Source organism: Castanea sativa, chromosome 11 (assembly GCF_040712315.1).
Source record: "Castanea sativa cultivar Marrone di Chiusa Pesio chromosome 11, ASM4071231v1".
Lineage (NCBI taxonomy): Eukaryota > Viridiplantae > Streptophyta > Magnoliopsida > Fagales > Fagaceae > Castanea > Castanea sativa.
In genome coordinates, this window is record NC_134023.1 from 9,248,887 (window position 1) to 9,265,263 (window position 16,377).

Genomic DNA, 16,377 nt, shown 5'->3' on the forward strand with positions numbered 1-16,377 from the left:
TGTTTCTATCCAAATTGACATCCAGTGCCATTATTAAATAGAGAACAACAGGCCACACAGGAACAGTTATTCCAGCAAGCATCTTTGCAATCACTGATGCCGAGACTTGAATTTGACAAAATTGATGGATCAGAGTAGTAATAACGAGGTCTAAGTTCAAATGCTTCACCACGATGCCTACATATGAGTTGTTTCCATCTCTGACATCCTCCATTAGTGTTATAGCCATAACACTTATTTGCTCGGGCAATACTAGATCCATAATTGAGATCCTTTAATTTCCCATAGAAGCAAGCATCCATTTCGACTGCTGACTTTGATCTATATTATTATAAGTGAAGTATTCTTCATCCATATTTGAAATGACGATGAAATCGTATGTAGTATTTGTCTCTGCAGGTAACATCTGAAACCTGTTTCCACTTCTCCAATAAACAGCCCCTCGTCGCTGAATGATAATTTGGTGTCCCTTGGGGTCCCATTCAAACAGTGGTGGAGCCACATAGGGGCCTTGGCCCCCCCAAAAATTTTCAAATATATGAGTCATACAAAAATTAAAATTTTTTCTTGAGTATGTAGGTTGATTGGCTCCCCAATCCCATTAAAATTTTGATATGTTTATAAAAATTGGATTAACTGAATCCCTAAAAAAGAAATGACTTAATAGAAAGGGCTCTTCTTAGTTTTTGCTTGTTCCTCATTTTAAGATTTTTTTTTAATAAAAAGAAAAGCGAGTAAAAACACTTCCCTTAGGTACTAGAGGTTGATGGTTGGCACACAATGGAGGCAGCAAAGTGCACTCCTCTTTTTAAAAAAATAACACAACAACAACTCTACTAGCAGATAAATTGGCATTTGATTTTGGATAGATCAGCACACTACAAGAAAAACGGGCTATTGCGGTGCTCCAAAAGCGCCACTAAAACAAAAAAAAGTGCTGTAAAACCAAAAAAGGCACATCTGACCTTAGTGGCGGCTACTGTTGCGGCATTTCAAAGCACCACTGTTTAAGTAATGCTGTATAGGAACCTTTTAGCGGCGGATTTTGTTTATTGCAGCGGGCTTTCCACCGCCGCCATATAAGGCTAGGAATTGGATAAATCAACCTTTAGAGGCAGTCCATATGCGCCACTATAGGAGTCCACATTTAGCGGCGGGCAATAAGCACGGCTATAAGGTTTCATTCAAAATGTTCAAAGTACACTTTTAGCGGCGCTTCTGACCGCCACTATAGGTAGTTTTTTTTTCCACAATATCCTATAATATTGATAACATGTTTACAAAAAAACCTGTAATAGTTTTGGCTCTACTAACACAACACCACAAATGTTTCCAAACTAGCATAATATTAGCATATGATCATATAGAGAAATATATTATCAATATACATAACAGTGTCTACAATATCATCATCATTGGACTGACAAAAAGATGTGATCCTAAGAATAAAACAACAGCCCAAACTAAGTTAATTACATAGTCAAAGTTCCAAAGTGTTAGAAAATATCCTACAACACTTGCAAAAAATGCAGTTGTTGAAATGTAATTCTTTGTACGCAAAAAGTCCTCGAACACCAAGATTAAACTGATTAATTTGATTCTTGATGGGATGCAAATGATGATCTTTGGAGAGCTAGAGATTGTTGGTCCCGAGGATCACCCTAAATACAAATTATGATTAGTTAATAAGTTCATATAATAACCATGTTGAAAAACACAGCAATATACCTATGGACAAATAAGATACCAAAAACAGTTTTTCCTTCAAAGAAAGCAAGCTTATGAACCACCAAACAAATAAGTAAAAGAAAAGGGAACAATAAGAGTTGACAACTTATTCAACCTTCTTATAAAATGATGCAAAATATAAGTAGTTTTGCTTTGCTGTTTCATCATTCAATGACTAAAATAAACAAATATATAGGCACAATGACCTCACAAACATTTAGTTTCAAGACCAATATACCTATGTACTAATAGGATACTAAAAATAGTTTCTCCTTCAAAGAAAGCAAGCTCATGAACCACCATTCAAATAAGCAAAAGAAAAAGGAACAATAAGAGTTCACAACTTATTCAACCTTCTTATAAAATGATGCCACTTAGTCATTTTATCTTTCAAAGACTAAAATAAACAAATATATAGGCACAATGACCTGAGACCAATATACCTAGACATGGAAAAACAGCTCAAAATTTTCTAACCCGACCCGACTTGAAAAATACCTGACCCAAACCTAATTTTATTGACCGGAAGAAAAAACGGGTTGACTTGTGACCCAACCCGATTTTTTGTGGGTCAACTAGACCCGACCCGAATAACCCGTGACTTGACCCATTAAAAAAAAAATTTGCTAAAAAAAAAAGCCCAAAGCACCCGAACCAAACCAATGCAATAGTCAATAAAAGCATTAAAGCTTCACGAATCACAACCAATAAAGGATTAAAGCTTCAGCTCTCCATTGCCTCCACAGACATGACAAATTGACAAGAGAGAATGAGACATCTAGTCTCTAGATAAGACAACACAAGCTACAGTGTTACACAACCCAACCATTAAAAAAAAAGAAGAAAAAATCTAATGAGCTTGACTAGCTTAGCTGTAGTCCAAACTTCCAAAGCCAATTACGGAATTACCAAAGGCACAATTTAGTCACAGACTCACAAACATGAAAGAGTGAAAGTGTGAAACATTGAAGTATGAAACATGATAGCCACATCCACAAGGGCCAAAGCATCAAAGCCTCCTCAGTGAGTCAGTTCCTCACTTCCTCTACTCTTCTCTTGCACTGTTGCGCCTCTGGCCCTTTGCCCTTCATTTCACACTTCCACACTTTTTCAATTTCAAGCTTGCACCTCTCTACCTCTACTATTGCCCTCTAATCTTTTCTCTTTGTGATTGCCTGTGCCTCTACTCTTTTCTTCTTAGTTCTTTCAATCCTTAAGAGGAGCACAACCACTTGCTGCTGCCACCTGCTGACCCATTTAAGAGGAGCACAACCACAAATCATCAACTATGGTAAAGTTAAGTTAAATCATTTTCATCATTCTTTTAAATCCCTAAATGTTTTTAGTTTTTGGATTGATTTTTAATATCATGATTTAACAATAGTAATATAGTTTACTGCTTAGTTAATATTATATTTAATTGTTTGTGTGTTTGATTGCTGAAAAAACTGAACATGTCATTGACTCATTGTCATTTGGATAAATGTCTTATGTAGTTATGTTCACACTTCACAGTTTCTTTAGATGTTTTACATAGACTAGAATTTTAATTATATATTTTGCTTTGATAATTAGAGTACAACGGCTTCTCTGGCTGTAAATTTGGAAAGTGATGATGATGATGCTGTAATTATGGATACTACTGCTACTACTACTACTACTACTACTAGTAATCCTTCACCATCTTTAAGAGTTAATACAAAGGTTAAGAAATCAAAAAGAGTTTCAGGGAACCAAAAAAAAGGAAAAACAATATTTTTCTTCAATTTGGATTGAATTTGTGAAATTGTCTATTGATGAAGAAGGGTTAAGTAAGGCTATTTGTCAATGGTGTGGGAAAATGTTTTTGGCAAATAGTCATAATGGAACTCAAACTTGCATTGCCATCTTCTCAAATGCTTAAAACGAAATAAAGTAAAAGAAGATGGTGAAGAAGAGGGTAAGGTGTTACAAAACAAGATAACTCAAGAAGAGTTTTGTGAGATGTTAGCGAAGGCTATTATTAAACATAATTTACCATTTAGCTTTCTTGAGTATGAGGGCATTAGAAAAGTTTTTAGCTATCTAAATTCAGATGTTAAACATATTTCTAGGAATGCTTCAAAAGTTGATGTTCTAAAACTTTATAAGAAAGAGAAGGATGACGTTAAAAATAAGTTGAAATCAATTCCTGGTAGAATATATTTGACTTCGAATTTATGGACCTCTACCACAAGCGAGGGATATAGTTTTCTTACGGCACATTATGCGGATGAGAATTGGGAATTGAAAAACATCATCTTGAATTTTTTTCATATGCCACCTCCACACACGGGAACTCCTTTATCAGAGAAAATTTTAAGTTTCTTGGAAGAATGGGGTATTGAGAAGAAAATATTTTCCATTACTTTAGATAATGCATCTAATAATGATAGTTGCCAAGATTTCATAAAGCAAAAGCTTAATGAGGGGGATTTATTGTTATGTGATGGTATCTTTTTTCATGTGCGTTGTGGTGCTCATATATTGAATCTTATTGTTCAAGAGGGATTGAAAGTAATAGATGACTTGATGATTAAGATCCGAGAAACTATGAAATTTCTTAAAGGATCAGAGAGTAGAATGTGCAGATTTGATGAATGTGCCAAGATAGTTGGTATGAAGAGAACAAAGGGTTTACATTTAGATGTGTGTACAAGATGGAATGCAACATATGACATGATTAATAGTGCTATATGACATCGTTCTGTGTTGAACCATTTTGCAGAGGAAAATGCTAATTTCAAGCATTGTCCACCAAGGGATGAATGGAATAGAGTTGAAAGGATAACTTGATTTTTGAAACCTTTCAATGACATTACAACTCTATTTTCTGGAATTGATTACCTTACAACAAATCTATATTTTCAAGGAGTGTCTCAAATTGAATTGCTCTTACTTGAAGAAATGGAGAGCCAAGATTCATTTATCAATAATATGGTAGAACAAATGAAAGGTAAATTTGACAAATATTGGGATTGTTATAGTGTGGTGCTAGCTTGTCCATTGTTCTTGATTCAAGGTATAAGTTGGATTATGTGGACTATACTTTCAAGAAAATAGAGCCAATTGAACACATTGCTGAAATGAAGGTGGAGGAAGTTCAAACTATATTGTATAAGCTTTTCAGAATATGAATGCCCCAAGCCTAAGGCCACTACAAATGTCTCATCTTGTGTTGGGAGTTCTAGTTATACTAGCGATGCTGTGAATGATTCTGATGATGATGAAGATGTGGAAGATAATGCAAGTGAATCACATTTTGTTTGGTATATGTTGTGCTATGTTTTTTATAATAAAGATTGTAATGTTGTGTGGCATTATTTTTCATTGCAATTTTTTTAATGATTAGGAATTTGAGCATTATGAAAGTGGTCGTGGTGCCAAAACAAAAAAAATCTCAGTTGGACTTGTATTTAGAAGAGCCTAGACTTAGCAAGAAGAAAAATTAAAAGTTGGAAGTTCTCTCTTTGTGGAAAGAGAATTACAATCGGTTTCCAGAGCTCTCTTTAATGGCACGGGATCTCATGAGCATTCCAATAACCACTGTTACTTCTGAATCAAGTTTTAGCATTGGAAAAAAAAAAAAATCTTTCTCCATATCGATCACGTCTTTTACCTGAGAATGTGGAAGCTATGTTGTGTACTAAAAGTTGGTTATATGGATTTGAAGGTAATTTAATTTATTTATAGTCATAATTATACAATTTTAATTCTTTATTGATTTGCTTTCATGGTACCTTAAGTTATATTAAAATATTGTAATGTAGATGAAGATGCTAACGAAATTGGCCAACTTGAGCTACAATTTGCAAGTATGAATATTTGCAATGCTGAATTTGCTACCAACGTTGAGTAGATTGAGATTAAGGTGTAATTCTTATAAAATATTTAATTCCTCTTTACTTAATATGTTATATTTATTTTTAAATATTTTTTACTATTATTTAACTTTACTATTATTTTAAATGCAATAGGAACATTAGCACTTAAGAAGGTTGATAACTTGATATGGTCCATGACATGTAGGTTTTTTTTTTTTTTTTTTTTTTGTGGGAATGATATTATTAGTAATGTAATGTTAAAATATACTTTTTACAAGTTTACAAGTTTGCTATCATGTGTGTGAATGTAGAAGCAAACTCTAGCTTGCTATCATGTGTGTGAATGAATTGTACAGCTAAATCAAAATGAATGAGTGGAGGATCTAGAGACTAAGCACACGAATTATGTTTTTGATGTGTTCACATCAGCACCGTAGTGTCTTTTGGCTATGGTGAGGAGCAAGGGAAGTCCTAATTCTTTAATGTTAGGTTCTAAGGATTTAGGATCTAAATGTATTAGAACTTCAATGTGTAATGTTAGCAAACCATGATCAAAACTTAGAGTCTAGATTTAGGCTACTCAAACTATGTTTAATGTAAAGTTGGAATTGAGTAATTGCAGAAAATTACTGTTCATTTTCTACAGAATTTTCCAACTAAGCCCAAGCTTGTGCAGATTGTTTTTCTGCAGAATTTTCCAACTAAGCCTAAGCCTCGTTTGATGCGTAAGGTTTTATGTTTTTGCCTTAAGTATAAAAGGAAAAAACTTAGCCACGTTTTAGGGTTGTTGTTTATGCTGTGTGTGTGAATTTCTTGTGAGATCTAGAGATGTTTGCCTTCATATATACTCAGGGTTATTAAGATCGAGATTGATGTCGAGATCTTGACGATCATTTCAGTTGATGCATAAAGAACTTCAAGATATACAAGTGGTGTACTTGTGGGTGCTATGGACTTGAGAAAGAAGAAGTCCGTGGACTCAGAGCTGTTACGTGGTCGTGGTAGTTAGTTTTCTACTTGAGGTAGCAATAGGATATTAGTGGTCTAAGTCACTATTGTATAAATTTCAATTCCTTCATAGTGGATCTTGTTTTACCTTGAGGATAGCTAGATTAAATCCTCTCTAGGTGTTTTACCGGTTTGGTTTTCCTAAGTTATCATATCATTGTGTTCTTTATTTTCCCCTGCTTTAATATTTGTGTATGATTTTCTTTAATCTAGATCTGAATAATTTACCTATGTTAATCACTTGGCTAAATAACTAGGTTAAACAGCTAGTGTTTAAGAGGTCTAAAAATTGTAAAAGTGGTATCAGAGCAGGTTAATCTAGTGTTTTAGATCTTTTGATTTAAGAGTTGATCCTTGATCCTTGTTATCATTGATAATTTGAAGTCTCTTTTTGCTCATATTTGTGATGATTTGAATAAAAAGGACATTGTTGTTTTTGTTGATCTTATTGATGCCTGTGAAACTCTTCGTAAGGAATTATCTAAATCTTTGAAAATTGCTAAGAAATTTAAATAAGAGTTAAAATTGGCTAATCTTGAAAAAGAGGAATTGATTGTGAGATTAGATGAATCTAATAAAAAAAAATGAATTTTTGAGAAATTAAATTTCCTCTCAAGATGAAAAGCTTGGAACAAGAGTTAGTTGAGTCTAAAGCTAAACTTGAAAAGTTGACTAGTGCAAAGCCTGTTGTTGATAATAAAAGTGTTTCTGTTTCTCTTAAGCCTAAAGTTGAAAAAGTTTATATTCCCCATTTCAAGAGGAATAATAAAGAAAAGACTTATTTTGCTAGGTTAGACAAAGGTAAAATTTCTGATGTAGATGTTGAAGTTTCTAAATCTATGTCTAAACCTACTGTTAGAGATCATAAAAAATCTATTTTTGTGCCTACCTGTCACCTTTGTAGTGTTGTTGGTCATATTAGACCAAATTGTTCTTTGTTGAGGCAAAAACCAAAATATGAGACTTAATTTCCTGTTAGGAATACTAATGTTCCTAAATTTTTTCTTGTTTGTCACTTTTGTTGTGTCTTCGGTCACATTTGTCCTAATTGTCATAAATTGAAGTTTAAACATTCTATATTTCAATCTAGGATATGTGAAGATATATCTCCTGCCATAAGTCTAAATAAATTGTTTCACATTCTTTTGAAAAATTTGAGCTTATTGGCTTGTGAAAGAAAATTGCAGAATTTCAGTCTTTCTCAGAAGATTGGTGTAATCCCTCAAATACACTCTGCTTCTCATGGATTTTCACCTACAAAGCCGAAGACTCGTGCTATATGGGTGAGAAAATATTTTCTAAGGTGAGTGTTGCTGACTTGTCCCTGATTAAATTCTTTCAATTATTTGTGGACATGTTTACTTTTAGTTTTTGGTTGTTTTATTTTCTTATGTTGTTTTGATTATTAAAAAATCCAAAAGCATTGAAAAATTTTAAAAAGACAAAAATATTTTATTTTGAGTCTTGTTTTATTTTTCTTGAGGATTACATGAATTATGATATCTCTCTATTGATTTAGAACAAGCTTGACATTGTGGAGAAACTTGAATAGTATGTGTTACATAAGTGCTAAGCTATTTCTAATTTTGTATGAGTATGTACTAGTTCATACATGTACTCATGAGTTAATTAAGAAATTGATATTTCTTATTTGTGTACCCTCTATAGCTTAGTTTTGCACTATCATGTATAGCTTTGCATTGTTCATTTAGCATAATATGTGCCTTTTGTTTTTGGTCATAAAATTTTTTTTAACCAAAAAGATTTTTGTGTTTTGTATTACATATCATGGATTTGTAATCAAGGTTGTTCTATTATCTTTACATAACATGCTTGTGTACCTTGTTTAGCTTGGATGAGGTTATTTTACTGTACTTTGCTAGTTTTGGCTATGTAGTGCATATTGTGTGGGAGATGTTTATAGTTTTTGATCATTTGATCTTAATCTTGAAGTTACATGCTTTTGATTGTTGGACTTGAACTTAATGAGAAAGACATAAATAACCATCTCACCACCGTTTACTAGCCAATCATGAACACCTTAGTGCATATCATAAAATTTTGTGCTCAAGAAAGTGTAGCACATGCATAAAAAGAACATAAGGTGTAGCTTTGGTTATAATGAATTCAAATAAAGTAAAATTGGTGTGTACATTATTGGGCTATAATGAATTCAAATTGAAATAAAAATTGGTGTGTAAATTATGAGGCAAATTCAAGAAACTTATATGATTGCAAGCTTGTTTTTTAGGAGACGTGGGAGTTATATGATGTAGTTCTTTGAGTGATAGTCTCTTTCTAATTTATGTGATGAATTTTGTAGAAATTGTGATTGATTTCTATCTACATATCACCTTACATGTATCTCAAGCTTTTTTTTAATTGCACACACTTCACAAGTACTCTTTGCTAAACTTGGTACATATTATTGTGTGTGATTTTAGTGTGGCCATCCAAGATTGACAAACCTTGATTTTGTTGCAAAATGTGTTTAAAGTTTGTGTTTTTGAGGACAAATTGATTGAAAATCTTATTTTTGGATAATGAGGGTTAAATTCAAGGTTTTTTAAAAACTTTTCATCTTATACTTAGAGTCTAGATTTAAATGTATTAGAACTTCAATGTGTAATGTTGGCAAGCCATGATCAAAACTTAGAGTCTAGATTTAGGTTGCTCAAAGTATGTTTAATGTAAAGTTGGAATCAAGTAATTGCAAAAAATTATTGTTCACTTTCTGCAAGGCATGATCGATCGAAAATTAGACTTGATCAATCGAAGCTCGTGCAAATTATTTTTCTGTAAAATTTTTCAACTAAGCCCAAGCCCGTTTGACGTATAGGGTTTTATGTTTTTACCTAAAATATAAAAGGAAAAACCCTAACCACGTTTTAAGTTTGTTGTTTATGCTGTGTGTGTGAATCTCTTGTGAGATCTAGAGGTGTTTGCCTTCATACATACTTAGGATTATCAAGTTCGAGATTGATGTCGAGAGCTTTGTGATCGTTTCAGTTGCTACATAAAGAACTTCATGATATACAAGTGGTGTACTAGTGGATGTTGTTGATCTGAGAAAGAAGTAGTCTGCGGACTCGGAGCTGTCACATGGTTGTGGTAGTAAGTTTTCTACTTGAGGTAGCAATAGGATGTTAGTGGTCTAAGTTGCTATTGTGTAAACTTCAATTCTTTCATAGTGGATCTTGTTTTACCTTGAGGATAGCTAGGTTAAATCCTCCCTAGGTTTTTTACTGGTTTGGTTTTCCTGGGTTATTATATCGGTGTGTTCTTTATTTTCTGCTGCTTTAATATTTGTGTAGTATTTGCTTTAACCTAGACCTAAATAATTTACCTAAGTTAATCACTTAGCTTCTAAAAAGCTGGAACAAGAGTTGAACCAAATTTGGGTATCAAGCGTTTAGTGGTAATTAGTAACAGTATCACCAGTGAGAATCTAATCACAATTGAAGAACTCATAAATGATTCACAAATTGCATCTATTTCAAAAACAAAAAAAAAACTTTGCCATGTCTAAATATACCTATGTACAAATAGGATACTAAAAATAGTTTCTCTTCCAAATAAAGCAAGCTCATGAACAACCGTTCAAATAAGCAAAAGAAAAGGGAACAATAAGAGTTCACAACTTATTCAACCTTCTTATAAAATGATGCAAAATATAAGTAGTTTTGCTTTGCTGTTTCATCATTCATTGACTAAAATAAACAAATATATAGGCACAATGACCTCACAAACATTTAGTTTCAAGACCAATATACCTATGTACAAATAGGATACCAAAAAAAGTTTGTCCTTTCTTATAAAATGATGCAAAATATAAGTAGTTTGCAAGTACAACTTCTAATAATTAAGTCATAATATAATGAATGATAACCAAAGTATTAAGTAGACTCATCATCATTGGACTCATCATCATTAGACTCATAAACATCATCACTAAATTCTTCATCATCTATCAAGTCTTGTTCAAGCAATTCATTCTCACTGATCAACGGTGTATCATAAATTGTACTTTCTTCATTAACTTGAACCCAATCACGGCTGTCATTAGCATCATCACATGCATCATCAATAGTTATATTATAAGGGACATTCTCAAAAAAAAGTATCCACTTCATCATCATCATCATCATCATCATCATCATGTGAAGCATTAATACCAACATCAAACATCTCCCTAGGTTTTGTTTTAACCGCCACCACCTAATCTTTATGTCTCACATCTTCCACGTAAAACACTTGCGAAACTTGAGGTGCTAATACATACAATTCCATGTAAACCACTTGCGACATTTGAGATGCTAATACACCTCCCTAGAGTTGATCCAAGTTTCAATTAGTTCATTTTACCTTTAATTTAAGAAACAAATCATCTTTTATCTAACAAAACAAACCTATGCTCCTAAGAAAACAAATATAAAATGCTTACAAGTATTGGCAAAAAATAGTAAACAACAAACATAACTCAACAATATCCATCCAAAATTTCAAAATTTAATAAGCACTCCCAATATCAATTCTAACCACCTTATAACACCATGCAAGCCACTTGCTTGCTCCAACACAACAATCCACCCCAACACAATTACTATAATTATAAGTACAATGTTTAATAAGTATTTAAGCAAGTATTACTTACTATGCTCTTCGTCAAGCCAACGAGATAGCCCTCTTAGTCACTCTCTGCCTTGCTCAAATCGACCACAGACTCATCTAGAGAACTGAGATCCTGTTGATCACCAATAAAAGAAAAAAAAATAGTAATAATTAAACTCAACTTAGCCGAACCAAACAAGAGGAAAATTGGAGGAGCTCAAAGAGAATTGAAAAAATACCGACCAGATTTGATGGAGTGGAGGATGTAATCGGCTATGAGGTTATGAAAATAAAAGGTGGCTTAAAGTCCACTAAGAATCACAGTCTGAAGTGACAAACATTTACAAATTAAAGACAAATAAATGAAATAAATTTCATAGAGGATCAACTAAATTCCATTACACACTGTCACATTTCTTCGTCATAAGCCTCTTTTTGGATGCTGATATCAGTAAGAAACTCACTATTCTATATATTTTGATGAATACCATTGGCAAAATAGAGAGCATGTAGCATATATGGGAAGTCTAAAAAATAAGCTTTAGGAAAATCAAAAAGACCACTGCTAGTATAAAATAAAAGCCAGAGAAATTTATTAGGAAAAAAAAACAAATAAATCTTTAGGAGTGGTTATTGGACTTGAAGAGGTCAGACCCAGAGCTTATATAACTTAACTATAAGTACAACCAACAGATAATAATACAATGTCAAATAGAAGTAAGATGGTTAGTAAATATAAAAATTAAATTCAAGAGAATACAAGCAATTTTTTCAGAAATAGATTTACAACACATATAGAACATAAAACCTTCAATCATACAATTTGCAGCATTAATCATCCTAGAAATCCAAGCAAAAACCAATAAACGAAAAAAATGAAGAACCCACAAACTGGCATTTCACATACCTCATCTTTGAAACTCTCTTGTTTCCAAAGACCCATTAACAGATTTTGTACCTGCAAACAAAACCCTAAAATATCACATGAAAATCCCAAAAAAATTCACACACAAAATAATATGATCTATCAAATAATATAAATCAATAGAAATGAAAATCTCAGATTTTAAAATGATCAGAAGTGAGAAATGTGAGGATTGGTGTTGATGTGCATGAAATATATACAATAAAGTACTCACATATCTACATATTTTGCCTTACTTTTATGTTATTCTGTTACTGATTTTATAATATCTTTGTGTTGCAGGTAACAAGGACTTTACATGCAAAGTGGGGCTAAGCCAATTGAATCAAGCCAACTTACATCCAGCGAGGCATGAATTCAAGAGAAGACTAAGCCAATTAAATTCAAGTCCAAGTGGGGCAAGGAATCAAAGGAAATTTGCACCAAATCCAAGTCCAATTCGGATTAGGATTCCAGCCTACACATCAGTAGTATTTTTAGCATAACTTTCGGCTCAGATATCCAATCGAGATGATTCAAGTTGGGCTGGAAATTTTACTTAAAGGGCTAAAACTTTGTAGTTTACTAAAAGTCCAAATTCTGACGTTAAATAGGCCAAAATAGTCGGTTAAGTGAAGCTTAAAAATCTGGGATTTTCTCCAAACGGGAATAAGATTCCTTGACCTATTTAAAGGCTCTTTAGGGTAAAAAGAAGAAAAACCAGAGAGAGGAAAAGGGGGCGCCGCATAGAAGAACTTGTTTTGGGAGTCATTATGAAGAGGAGGATCTGAGGACAAAGGCGAGAGCTTCATGTTGATCAACCAATTTAGATGAAAAATATAATTTTTATTTGTTTTCTTTTCAATTTTATTATGAACTAAATTTATTTTCTAGAGCATTGATGTAGTCTAGCAATGAACACAATTTATATTCTGAGTAACTTTATTTTTAATATTTCCATGATTGAGTGTTTAATTCTTATTCTTAATGCTTACTATTTGTTTATACGAATTATTGTTTGATCAATTGAATTACAATGAGACTGAGAGGTGATTTGTTATTTTATTTCTAGAATTAAACATCATTAGTTGAGCGAAAGTAGAGATGCTTTACCGCGATTAGTCTGATTTTGTCAGAAAATTCGAAGTACGTAATGAGTCTCCAATTAATTAAATTCACATAAAGATATGGAATTGTTAGTTGAAGATATTTTTGATCTTATTTGAGAGAAGATATTAAATACTTAAGGAATTTTTAATCATCAACGAGAGATTATTAGAATTTAATAATTAGGAAGAATAAATTGTGTGGGATTTGTTAGGTGAAATCAACCGCTCTAGATCCATTTTTATCATATTTTTACACTTTTAGATTTTTGCATTTTGTTAATCTTTTATTCGTAGATTTATTTTTATTAAATATTTTAATTTAACTCAGATAGTAGAACATTCCTTTTATTTTCAATTTTCCAAATAGTAATTAATTTAGTGAATTTCAGTATTCAATAACATAGTTAATCCCTGTGGGTTCGACATTCGTTTTCTAAAAACACTTTACTACTTGTTATGATTTTGTGCGCTTGTAGATTATTTTACGCGAACAGGTGTCACTGGTTGATCGAAAGAAAGAAGAGCAGATTGGGCTCGGTGCGGCGATGGGCTCGGCTTGGCTCCTCGGTGTGAAGGTGAGGCCGTGTGTGTGAGTGAGAAATGAAGTGGATTCTAGAGAAAATGAGACGTTGCTTTTGTGTGTGTGTGTGTGTGTGTGTGTGTGTGTGTGTGTGTGTAAGAAGATCCTAGAGTTAAAGGGGAAATGTGTGAGAAGATCCTAGAGTTAAATGGGAAATGTTGCTTTTGTGTGGGAAATGAAAAGCAAAAATGAAAATTTAGGTGGGTAAGTAAAAGCAAAAACGTGCCTAGGCAATTAAAAGGTCTATCGTGGTGTTCACTCAAAACGCTGCTATAACTAGGAAAACATGCCGCAAAAAGGCATATATTGTGGTGATTCGGTAGACCACTGCTATAACTAGGAAAAATGCCGCTAAAACACATATATTGCGGTGGTTTTTTTATACTGCCGCTGTAGAGTGCTACAAAAGACTATCTCTATTGCGGTGGTCTAATGGTATGCCGTAATATATCTTATGTACAGGGGCAGTTCAAAAAAGCACCGCAATATGTGACATATAGCAACAGTTTTTTAAACTGCCACAAAAAACCCGCCGCAATAGCCTGTTTTACTTGTAGTGGCACAAAGGAGCTGAGTTCTTCTTCTCCCCTTCTTCTATCTCTATATTCTTTGTTTCCAAATTCTCTTGATTTTTATGTTATGTTGTCTAGTACAAATTTTGACACGTATTGTTAAATATGTTTGTTTCACCACAGATATGTGGTTTTCATATTTTGTTAATAATTTTATGATAGATGAACAGTATTATTTCTTGGAACTATAAAACTACTTTTAGAGATAGAGATTGAATTGAATTTGTTATCTCACTAGGAATTGTGAAAATACACACCAAAATCTTACAATATTTTTACAACAATGGACCGCCAAAATAAAATATTATATCCAAATCCACCCCCAACTAAAAATAAACGTGTTGTGAAAATATTGTAGCATTTGTTGCATTCCTAGATTTTCTTTTGAAAAGTGCTACCTCCACAACTTTTTTGTAAGTCTTGACAATAAGTCCTAAGTGGTTAGTTATTATTAGTTCTAATTTGAACTTACCTTTGAGATTACTTTTTTATCCCACTAATAACAACTCGTAATACTTTGTCATTTAAGATTTATTGTAAAAATATTATAAACACAGCATTTGTCTTTTCTTTTTGACTAGTTAATAAAAGGATGATACTAGGAATATTACATGTAGAATTTACAAATGATGAATCATCAATCACAAAATATAATTCAAACATTTATTTATCAGATGTAAATTTTACAAAATATAGCATTTGTATACAAATATTATAAAATATAGTATTTGTATAGTTTAAGTGTTGTTACTCAATTGCCTAAAAGGGTTCAAATCCAAGGTTTAAATCTTGGTACTTTTAAATCTAAATCTCACATATAAATCACACAAAAAGTATTAAGCTTAAATGGATAAAATATATCATATAAATATAGTACATATTGATTTATAAAGTACTTTCCATTAAGAAAAAAGATTTATAAAGTGCTTAAATTACATTAATAGTACTATTTTTTATTACTATATATAACAAAAAAAAAATATAGTTTATATATAGAGAAGAAAATTATTCATATCCTTTTCTATTTGCCCCCAAAGACAAAATTCTGGCTTCGCCATTGAATTCAAAGTGAAAGGGCCTGGAGCTATGATTTCATCAGATAACACATGTAAGTGACCATGTCTGGCCCGTTTTGTGGTTGACCCCTAATTTCATACCAGGCAAAAGTTTGTTGAATGGATAATCAAAACTTTGCCATAAGACCCCTTGGTAGATCCATTAAAGTACAATTCTTTTAAGATAAAATTTCCGGAGTCCAGTAGAGTAGCGACAGTGTTCATTTTAGGTTGAGCAGAAGAGTATAACACTATAGGATCCCCACCAAGGTGCATAATTTTCAATGTTCCTGTATTATCCAAGGTGAGCATGCCCGAATCGTTGGCAATAGGTTTGCCTGGATTAGCAACATATACAACAAATTTGTCTGCCTTGTCCGTTACTCCCAAAAAGGAGTTCTCTTGTTTATTGAAAAACTTCAAAATGAACTTCCTTTTTGCGGAAACTTATAGGCCAATTGATGAATTGAGCATGTCGCCTGGTTTGAGACTATCGCCGTCCAATTTTAATTTCCCTTCTGCAGCGTGTGTAGTACACAAGCATGAGATAAAAAGAAGGAAAATAAATTGGAGATTATGTAATTTGGCAGCCATGGTTGAACACTGAATTTCTCTAGTTGCTGAAATTGAAATGCAAGTGTTTAAATATTGGTAAGGTCAGATGCATTATTTGAATGGGGCGATTCTATGAGACAATAGTAGTAGAATTACTTTAATGTTTAAATGTATAGACAACAGTTAGTGAGTTAGTGCCGAAAGAAGAATAAAAACCTTTACTCATTGGTCTAATGAAAGTGGATATAGATTTTAATGTACGAGGTATGGTTGCATGAACTTGCATGTGGTCGTAGTTGAATACTTTTTATTTAAAAAAGAAATAGTTGCAAACTTATACGATACGCGAGAATAAATAAGTATTTTGTAATTATGATATAATATATAAATTGTTATTTAAATTTTGTGGAAGA

The 16,377-nt window shown here is 32.6% G+C and overlaps 1 pseudogene; it reads right to left on the bottom strand.

Annotated features, from left to right (window-relative positions):
* Window positions 1-5: 5 nt before the first annotated feature.
* LOC142616026 (G-type lectin S-receptor-like serine/threonine-protein kinase At1g67520) lies at window positions 6-16,003 on the bottom strand (annotated as a pseudogene).
* Between the last annotated feature and the right edge of the window lie 374 nt (window positions 16,004-16,377).